An 11,800-nucleotide genomic window follows, 5' to 3' on the forward strand; every position below is an offset into this window, starting at 1 on the left:
TTCGTGATCCACAGCCTCATCCCCCCACTTTTCAAAAAAAAAGTTGAGATTTTTATATCACTGGAAACCTCTGGCTACATAATGTTTATGTACAAAATATTTCTTGCAGATTAATTCGTTTAGCAAAGATATCGTGAAATTTGAATTTCGTTCTGGTGCACCAGAACGAAATTACAACGTATTGTCTATGGAGCAGTGTAATACACATAATCATGCATAACTCGCAAACGCAATATCGGAATCAACTGAAATTTTGGGAATATGCTTTTTCGTGGATATGTACTGAAAATGTCATAAAAAGAGGATGCTAGGATCACGAAATACTCCTTTAAGAGCTGTTATATAATGCAGGCTATCAACAGCTTATAAATCCCCCTAGTAAAATGGAATCGGCTGTTGTGCGGCAACTATAAACAACGCTTAGTCATGAACTTGGCAACCACGTCAATATTTTCCCCATACTTCCGTATCCATTCATTTATATTTTTGATATCGGTTACAAGGTCACTATTTGTTGTTTACCTGGATACATTCGTAGCAGTACGGCAATATAGAATGGATGGTTTCATGTCACAATTTGATAAATACGTCAAATAGCGCTTCTCCAAGTAAGTAGCATGTTTTTGTTTTTTTAATATATTTTGCTAAATTAAAAATGCAAATGCGGTTTTTTTTTAATACGTTTAAATATATATTACGATATGGTGTTGGGGTGAGTAATTCGGTTGAGTATGAGCTACAGCTATTTATTAATTCTTTGATTGTACCTTTTAAAATTTTCATTGAGTAATGCAATAATTCAAGTTTTTTTATGTGTTTTATTATTATTTGCATTTCTTTATATACATTTGATTGTAATTATTGTAATTCACCATGCAATTCAGCCATTTTGGCTGCTATTTGAGTGTTTTAATAAAATATACCTGAATATAGGCCTATATTAAATTTTCTCTTAAGACGCGAAGACTACATCTATTACCTGTTGCATTATAATTCCTATTGCAATAGGCCTAATGCATATCATCAATATTTTGCACTCACGGGCGTGGTTAGACGAATGTCATCTATGACTTTGAAATTCCTTCTTGAAATGAATGTTGATAATAAATGATGTTAACAAAATGTATAAGTATGGAAATATATAGTGCTTATTCGGGAAATACGGTTCAAAAAGAGCAAATTACAACAATATTTGAAAGCTCGCCCTTCCCTCATATGATATTCAAGAAATAGCACTGTAGCTCACGCTTGGTTCATTTTAACGTTTCTGCCGATATTCCGTATTTGCAATGAGCATTATTTCAACCTCATTAATATCACATCTTTTAATTTTCTATCGTGCATGATCTATAGATATCTATAATATTATTTGAAAAACAATAGCTATAATTCAAAGCTGATAACAATTTTAATTAACCCGCTGTTTTCCATGCGGGAACAGTGGTGGTATTCATATAATTCAATAAAACGTCATAGCCTATGGCGTTTTATTGAATTACACCAAAATTGCCGAATAATTATGTAAAATGTCAATTTTATACAATAAAATAATTTAAATTAATTAATATAAGGTTAATTTATATATTCCTTTGATACTGATGCAAATCTCTAACGAAGCTATGAATTCCTGGGAGTTACTTATCATGAAGTAGAAGGAATCAATAGACACCATGGCCCTCTTTCTCCTTCTGTTCTTTTTCCATGTTGGTTTCAATTATGGTCCTTGGTTCTTAATATTGCAGTGTGTTTAAAAAACGTTTTTTCTATGCAGATCATAATTCAGATTGTAGAGACTGATACTTCTGATTTCAAACGTAGTGCGACTGCAAACCAATAGCTAAAATGGCAGGTGGTGCAGGAGAAGGGCGTGGCAAGGGGCGTGGTGGAGCTGGTATCCTATGGGCAATCGTGTGGATTCTCGTCCTCATCTTCTTTGGATGGCCGGTTGCATCTTTTGTTGCTGGTATATGGGTGTGCTTTATGCCATTTGGTGTGTGTATTGGGTGCTGCAAGACCATCATAGAATTGTTGGAGAAAGTGGTGAAATTACCTGAGTTGTGTGCGGAAAACATTGTTGGACAAAAACCATTGTGTAGTTAGATCAAGGATTGAGCAAATGGACGTCAAGAAGATCACTTGCGGAACAATCGGATGCAATCCCGAATAAGCAATAATGTTGTCAAATTGTGTACAATTTCGTCTTTTATAAGTGGAAATATTACAAGTTCTACCAAATTCGAAGTATGATACATTTGTAGGCCGCTGACATTTAAAACAATGCAACCTCTTGTCTACAATTGCTGCATGTTTTGTGTTTAATGTTGATGTTATTTAACTTTAAAAAGTCCCATTCAGTGATCCCAGTGAAAATGTAAACAAATTAAATTGTTTATAAATTGCTTAAAAGTGAAGGATAAGTCATTCAAATTGTCATTTGATATTTCTAAAATGAAAAATTTGGCACAAAAAAACCCCAAAGAAAACAGCAGTATTGACAAAGTTGAAGCCCCATTCAAATACATGAGCTATAAATTTATATACTGTCAGTATATAAATTACGCATTCGTGTAAATGCCTTATTTTGTCTCAAATACACGGCTTTCAGCTGAACCACCAGGCTATGTTAGCACATCTATGACAATGGCAATGGTACTAAAATCTGAATTTGATGATTTTTACGATCAATCGGATGAGCAAATCACTGAATGGGCCTTTAAGATGTAACGAGTCTTTTCGCCTCTTTAGGTACTCAGGTATATATGAGCTGCAAGATGTGACACATGGTAACCTCTAATGTATTATGATATTCATTCCGGTAATTTGTTTCATCAGGCAATCCTTACTTTTATTCCAAAGATTCTTAATTCGTTAAGGGATGGGGTATGAACGTTTGGACAGAACAGTATTTATTGTGGGACATTAGAGCACATCAGACTTATCGAATTGCATTCTGAATACGAAGAATGTGCTTCTGATATCAAATAATTTAGATTTTTTGAAATTCGCAATGTATTAAATACATTTTATGGCAAATCATTAAAAATTGATATTTTTGATATTTAATAGTACTCGAAGTAAACATTATAAATCTGATGATTTATACTTAAAGTGTATGTATGTGGGATGAAAAGCCGACGATCAATTGTATTGAAGATATGGATGTTTTCCCCAAAACACCAAAAAAATATAGGTCTTTTGGGGAAAAATCCATATCTTCAATATGAAAGGTCAACATTTTCAATTGATCGTCGGCTTTTCCTCCCAGCTACATACACTTCAAGAATATATCATTAAATTTATAAAATTTACTTCGAGGACTGTTATATCTCAAAAATGTGAAAAATATCAAATTTTAATAATTTGTCATAAAATTTGTATTATATCGTGAATGTCAAAAAATTAAAATTATTTGATATCAGAAAGACATTCTTCGTATTCAGAATGCAATTCGATATATCTGATGTGCTCTCATATCCCACAAAAAATACTGTCGAAACGCTCAAAACGCTCATTCCAGATCCCTTAAGGAGTTGAAATTATATTAACCTGCAGATATCAAGTTCAATAATTTAAATCTTTATGTGCCCATTAAACAACTATGCAGAATTCTACAAAAGTATACAAAATTCACAAATTCAGGCTTGAGAATGATCATTCATGAAAAAAACACCTAAAATGTTTGAAAAAAATCTGAAAAAGCGCGTGAAATTAGGCTAAAAAGGAACCGAAATTAAAAGAAAGTACTGAAATTTGGACCATAAAAAAAACTTGAATTCGGGTTTAAAAATGCTAATTCTCACTCCATTTTAAAGTTTTGTAGCCTATATAGACAAAATATTTACCCAAATATGGTCTATTTTTAAAATTGTGATTTTTTTTTCCAAGTGTAAGATTTTTTTTTGCAGTATATAATAAATCAATATCTATTTAACAAAGTTTTAAACCCAACATAGGCACATTATTGAATGTAACTATCTTCCATGTATGTAAATATCTGCCATGGTAATTTCAACCTTGTCTTTTTGTGGCAGGTTTAGTACCTCACTCATGTAATTAAAGTCATAAAGCCCTATGTGCATTTAAATTTATTGTGTGTATTCATTTGTTGACACTTCTGTCCGGGGCTTTTGTACGCCCGTAGTGGATCAAATCCTTATGGTGGGCAATAAAAATGACAAACCTACTTATATATTAAAATTGTATAATGGTAACAATAAAATTAATCGAAAAATCATAAATGGTATAATGTACTGTTATTAACTTTGATTTCGTAAGAATTAAGGCCGCTGAAAACGTGTTTGGTTTTCGTCATAACGTTTTGTATGAAAAACACTTGCATGAATTGGCAAACATCTTTGTAAAATATTTTCAACACTTTTAAGGGGTTTTAAACATTTTTTTATTTGAAAATATGCTAGAATGGTTTGCAGCAAGTTTTCAAAGATATTTTGTTTTGACCCGGATTTTGAAAGGTATTAACCCGTTTTATGTCAACTTTTAGCTAACGTTTTCTGTAAAACATTTTGTGTTTGGCGGAATTCATAAGGAATTTTGAAATGGGGAAGATGCCACACATAATTAAATCACTGTACGGAAGTCCTGAAGGTATATAGGGCCTACATAATTATATTATCTTGACTATGACCAATTAATGACAACATTGCTAAGAGTCACAGATAGTTTACATGGTAACCATGGTAACCACAGTCATGGCGGATATAGCTGGAAGCTATACCTTCGTTAGCACCTGTTGATATAGGTGGGTGCTCCAATTTCCCCATAACCAATAAAATATGCATTCTAAAGGCATAGATATATGAATGAATGTTTGTTAGAATCAAAAGTGAGTTAAATTTTGGCTCCAAAATCCGAACAAAATATTTTTCAGCCCTAAGGGACCGTTCACAAACACTTGTTAGGGGCCCGGTATTAAGGGGAAGCCTGATGCAAAACAATATTCATCGCAAAATTTTTTCGGGGCCACCCTTTTCAGATCTCAAAAATTTCAGGGCCCCCCTTTTTGACATGAAAACTATGGGTCAACCCCATAGAAAAGCATATAGGCCTAACTCAATTTTCCCGGGAAAATTTGTGGTCAAGTTTTTTCAGGCCCCTCCCCCTAGGAGGGTCAAAACTTTTAAGAGTCCCCATTTTGCATCAGTCCCACAAGTGTTTGTGGACGGTCCCTAATATTAGATAATGATGTAATTGATAGGGTCTTTCACTGATATAGGAGTGTGAGATGTCACAGACTAAAAAAAGAGGAACATTACTAATAAAAATTCCCTTTAAAAGGGAAAGCCAGCCTCAATGTAGAAGAGGTCTTGTAATTAGTTTTGGTCAATGTGAAAGGCATTTTTAGGATCACGCTTACATCTACATGACAGTCCACCAAACCATCAACGATGAGAACATGCACACTGAAACAGCAGAAAACATTAATTCCTAATCTCATGTCAACTCTTTTAATTCATTACATGTACTCCAAATTGTTCTGGTCTGTTTGTTTTGTTGTTGTTGTTGTCGTTGGTTTTTTTTGTCTTTTCAGCTTTTTACCCACGATATCTCAATTTCCAATTTTGTAATACCAGAACTTACGAACTCAATATCTTCGCTTAGGAATGTCCGATTTCACTGCTTTCGATATATACACTGCCGGTTTGAGTTAACTTACATGTACATTTTATTTTAAAATAACTTAATTAATTCGCAATGTATAGTTTAAGCCTACTATATTATAATAGATAGTGGCCAGCACATTTATAAAGGACTGGTTACTCACTACAATCTTCACCATTAAACTGTGTTTTTCTGAATGTGCTGATCATGTTGATTGCTAGTCGGAAACTCCTGCGAAGCTATGGACATGGCATCTTACATACTCCATTCTATAACAGTCTGCCTAGTGCCTTGTGTGTTTTCTCTTCAATCATTTTGTTGAAGTTAGTTTCATCATTTCAATTTTATTCATAATACACATAAAACAGATATATTGAAAAGAATACATTTAAGGCCAGTCAGGAGGGTTGAGAAGGTACATGACCAGGCTCAAACATCCGCAGGCATATTAAACAACAGGACAATACAACATATAAATGCAGTTTATAAAGGAATACATCAATAATAATATATTATAAATTAGAAGTAATATTGCATAAAAAAAAATGTTGACAGGGACCCGCCCCGAAACAATTGCACAAAACGATAAAATATGGTCTAAAAGACGGCGATATGATTTAAATCGACCAATCATGGTCATATTTTGAATAAAAAATTGAGTAAGAACATAGGATTGCACGTTGACTGAGTGATTTTGAACATTTATCAAAGACCCGTTTCATTGGTTTTTGGCTTTTTGAAACTAAGGGGAAAATGGAACTCAGGTTACACTTGTTGGAGCTTGTGATGAGGCCTCTACTGCCTATTTCAATACAAAATAACTTTGCGTCATAACCCTGTTCTTGCAAATCAGCGATTAAACCGGCATATTTATTTTGTTTGTAGTCATGGGTTTTGTGGATGTTCTGCTCGAAAGGAATGCTGAGCTCAATAACGATCATGGATTTAGAGCTTTCGTTAACGAGAACCAGATCTGGTCTTTGCTGCGTGGGAAGAATATCAGGAGGGATTGTGGTACCAGCGATTTTAGTGGCACCATCTAAGTCACAGTAGAATTTCCAGGACTGGTCACTGATATCTTTGAGAGTATCCATGATTATGCGGAGAACAGAGTTATGACGCCAAGTATACCGACCTTGATCAAGCATGATTTTACAGTGATTAAGGACATGATGGAGGGTCTCGTGATGACCACATAAGTTACATTTGGTATTTAACTTGTTTCCCCAGCGACTCAGATTATTTTTAGTGGGAAGGGTGTCAAGGAAAGCATTCAACATAAATTTCATGATGCCTTTAGGAAGATTGTAAATAAAAGATTTCCAAAGATAATCAGATTTTTCTGAGAGTGCAATACGAAACATGTCGCCCTGGACCACAAGATTTTTTAAATGGTTAACCCAGCTCTCAGTGACCTCGTCCTTGATGGATTTTGTCAAGTCAGTCTTCAGCTTCTTGTATGGCACATTGCTGTCAGAATTATCAACATGATCAATAGCGTTTTGACAATAAGTTGTGATGGAAAATTTTTAGTCCACTTTTTCTCCCTTTCAAGGCGGGAGTCAAGAGCAACATTGACCTTGGAGTCAGCTTTTGTTCTTGAAGACAAATGAGCTGAAACATGACATTCAAGGTAAAGTTGATACACTGACTTGATATCCATCAGGTGGGGAATATGAATCAAATAGTTATGTGTCATTTTATTTATAATAAAGAAGTTATTAAATTAATAAAGTAAGACAATTTATTTATCTCTAAGTGCATGTCAAATGGCGTACATTGTTCAATACTGTATGCATAAAGTATGCCCATATTATAGCTAGGCCCTAAAAACTTTACTTTGCATCGGACTCTTCCCGTTGAAAAGACAAAACTGATGTTTATGATAGCAACCATTTCATCAATAACATTTTGAGTCATTTTTATCCATAAAACGACACAGGATATGATAGATAACTACTTTCACATCAATATGGTCCATATGATCACAGATTGTTGAGAATCTGTGATATGATCCGGGGATATGATGAAGATTTTGATTCTATAGATCTGTTATCAACATGATATCACGCTGTTCAGTGGTCAAGGAGTAAGGACCCCCGGTCAAGGACACTGATATGACATCATAGGTGATGTCAGATTTTCTTCTGCTGACCATATGATGCTATATATATTAACTATTATTGTTACATTTAGGCCTTTAAACTTTTAAAGTCATAATTAATTAGTTCAAACATAACTTTGGTAATACTCACTCGTTTTCGTTCGTTGAAACGGCAAAACATACTTACTTTTCCTAACAAATCGAATTAAAATATTTTAAAAAAATTTAACCACAAAAAGTAAAAAAAAAAAATCATTCCAATACCACTAAAATATAATCTCTTGAGTAAACTGACCCCAAACCTGAACAGGTACCAGCCCCGAATGGTTGGCGAAAACGCTGAAAAACAGCGTGAAATCAGGGTAAAAACGCCAAATATGGGCTGAAAATAAAAGAAAATGCGTAAATTTTGCCAACCAAAAACGAGGAAATCAGCTCAAAAGAGTAATAGCAAAATCTTAATTTGAAAGCAAAAGTAGGGGTGAGGTTAATTTGTTGATCCGAACATCCTCTTTACAGTTGTAAGCGGGAATGATTCACTTACAGTTCTATCGTGACAATCTTTTCAGTTTTGGTACTAGGAGGCAGATGTTTTAAAATTTTACGTTACAGTAGACCATACAGCCAAAAGTGCTCTATTTAACGATATCTCATGACAGATGTTTCAAATGAAATTAACATATCATATAATTTATATCAAAATGTTCAGAAGAGTCTCGAGAATCTTTTCTGCTATTTTGTTAACCCGTGCGTTATATCTTGTTTCCGTGGTACTTGTCACTTTTAATCATCTATTTCTTTTGTTTGAAACTAAATGTAGAAGCTTCATATTTTGGTGTGCAGAATACTAGTACTAGTACATGACAGTAATTGACCAATCAAATGACAAGAATCTTTGTATGAGATGGACGTTTGGATCAAAAAAGTGTAATACAAGCTTTTGCAATGCAAGAAATGCTAAAAATGTAATGTGACAGATCGTATATCAAACACCGTAGATCACATACCGTAAACGCTCGCCTAATGGCGCTATGGGCTCCCTTGACAAAACTGGAATTTTAGACACAAACTAAAATCCAACCAGAAAATAAAGGGCACGTACCTGTTGGGATTTTTAGGGGAGGGAGTGTACAAGAAATTTACCACAAGGCAAAGGAGCCAAGGTGCGCCATTGGGCGAATGTTTACGGTATTTGATTTATTCTTTAAATCAGTGAAGATGTAGTTTCCAAGTGCTGAAAAAACTTTTATGGTGTATTTACAAAGTAACACTTTTGCAAATTCAAAATATCTTTAAAAAAGATGAAAAACCCCACCTTATTTGGAAATTTTAATATAAAGTGGAGTATTTTTTACGGCAGAAAGTTAGTATAGTTTTCGGCAAGGTTCTTCAGCGGTGCACGCCAATTTGGCACTGTTTATAACATAAACACAGAAGTGGAGTTCTGATTGGCTAATTGAATCATGTCTTCATCACATTGAACCTTATTAACAGATGTGGGAACTAGTCCTTTTGACGCAATAATCAGGAAGAGCAGTCGGACACCGCTGAAAGATGTTCCCTAAGGCTTCCTGTCCTCTTATGTGACCTGCTACCACAAAATCAGTGTAAAGTCGCAATGAGCTAGTCACTTAAAACGCCCGGACTACTGCCTTGGTGTTCACTCACCTGTTAAAGCCACTAAGTATGTCTGTATGTCCTTTGTGAATGGGGGCACAATGGGCCATTCACGAAGGATAATACTACTGGCTTGTACAGGTGGCGGCAAACAAAGAACATCAACTTAGTCAGACCAAATATCTTGAAACTACCAACTCAACAAAATGAGTATATGTGACCATCCTCCACAACCGAGCCTGGATGTCGCCAGTGCCACTATTGAGATATGCTCCATCCAACTTAACAATAAACCATCGGACGAAAGGATCTATTGACCGATTTATTGCTCTTCCACTACTTAAATGTCAAGTACTATAGACATGATATACATCATTTTAAAGCTAATTTCAAGCAGAATATTTTGGTTGAATACCTCAAAAATGATGATTGGCGACTTCAAGGCTCAGTTGTGCTGAGGGGTCACATATTAGTCGTGTCGACTTCACACTGATTTCGTGGTAGCAGGTCACACATACTCTTCAGAAATATAGGCCTACATGTAGAAAGTCGATGGAAGACACCCATTCATTTCCCCTAATATTATATTTCAACACATTCAAGAAACCACTCAGGACAACATCAAATCAATTGTGTTCATGTTTATATGTCTTTTATTTCCACCTGTCCATGAACCAGACCAATACATAGCAAACACTTGGTACTCTATATACAGGTTTCCTTGCTACTCTATAGTACATGTATACAGGTTTATGTACAAAGTTGAAATGCTGTTTGAAATGCTATTTGAAGTTTTGATTAAATTGATATAAAAATCACATAATCTTGATTTCATTCATTGATTTACTTGAATTGAAATGAAATACTTGACATCAAATTTCCAATCTAACCTTAAACAATAGCACCAGAGTATATTGATCAATTAAAGAGTGTGATCCAATCTTTTTATGTTCTGCTTTCTACCTTTCAAACTCAAAGCAAATTCCCCATAGTAGAGTACATGTACTATCACCATATTTTTGTTCATACAATTTAAACGAAATATTTCTTGGCCTGGGTGTTAAATTTTACTGGAACAATGAGAAAAATATGAGCTTTGTCCTGATACCAAAGTCTCAGCTTTGATGAAAAAATGGGGGATGAGGCCGTCAATCAAGTCACACCCCTTTAATGTAACTTTGTATACACTCATACATGCATGATGGTACAAAACTTGGATTTATCTTCAACATCATGCAAGATAATGGAAAGTACATTGAACTATTTAAAAATAATTTTAAAACAGAATCATTTACAAAATAAACTTCTTTTAAAACATATTTTCAAAATGTAAAATCCAAATTCAATATTTTTGAAACCATGTAATACACTGCTACTTGGCTTGACTAGTTATTCATTGCAGAAACACGGTGTGTCCTCAATCAAATCTGTCAACTCATCTTGCATTTCAACATTTTACACTTGAGGGGTGAGCTTCCTATAAAAGAGTGGACTTTCACTTACAGGATGTCATCAAACTTTTGGTTTGTTCCCTAGCAGAAAAAAAATCATTTGTCAAAAGAGATGCATTGAAACAGTTGATATAAGTGCAGTTAAGTGGTGGTGATGCAGAGTGCTACATGGTTGTCATGTGCAGAACATGGTTGATGTATACAGCCCATTTGAGCAACTGGGTCCAAAGTCCAGTCAGTCAAGCAGGTCTACATTACAGCAACCATGTCCTACACATTACAACTATATACCACTAAATTTATTAACCTAAACCTTATTAAAGAGATTCATCAGGAATTCAGATATCAAATTTAAAAGTTGAAATAGTAAAATTCCAAGAAATACTCCATACCTTCCAACAAAAGATCAATGGCATATTTTGTTTTGAGTGTGGATCACGGGATGTGTAATGTGTATATGCAAGTATTTGTCCAGGAGTGGGCTAGTGCATTTGTTTTGTCCAATTCTTAGCACCCAATGGTATATTTTGTATCATTCAGTAATTAAAACATTATTCTTAAAATTAAAATTTGTAATTTCACACCATCATCAATCAGATGCCTGATGAAGCCTGGTGGGAATGTGGGATCATATGTAACATGTGAGTTGCAGGAATGCAGGTTCCAATAGTATTAAATGAAATTTTAAAAATAATGGTATACATACATGAGCTGCATGAATAGGATTTAATCTTTCCCTTGAGAAGTCCTTTTCAGAGGGCTCAGCTTTCGGAACTCTAGTGAGTGCCATTTCCCTTACTCTGAAGATGGCACTCACTAGAGTTCCGAAGGCTGAGCCCTCTGAAAAAGGACTTCTTAAGGGGTGGGACATCAGACATATCGAATTGCATTCTGAATACAAGGAATGTCCTTCTGATATCAAATAATTTTGATTTTTTTTTGAAATTCGCAATGTAATACACATTTTATGGCAAATCATTAAAATTGGTATTTTGATATTTCACAGTAC

The sequence above is a fragment of the Amphiura filiformis genome, chromosome 5 (assembly GCF_039555335.1).
Source record: "Amphiura filiformis chromosome 5, Afil_fr2py, whole genome shotgun sequence".
NCBI lineage: Eukaryota > Metazoa > Echinodermata > Ophiuroidea > Amphilepidida > Amphiuridae > Amphiura > Amphiura filiformis.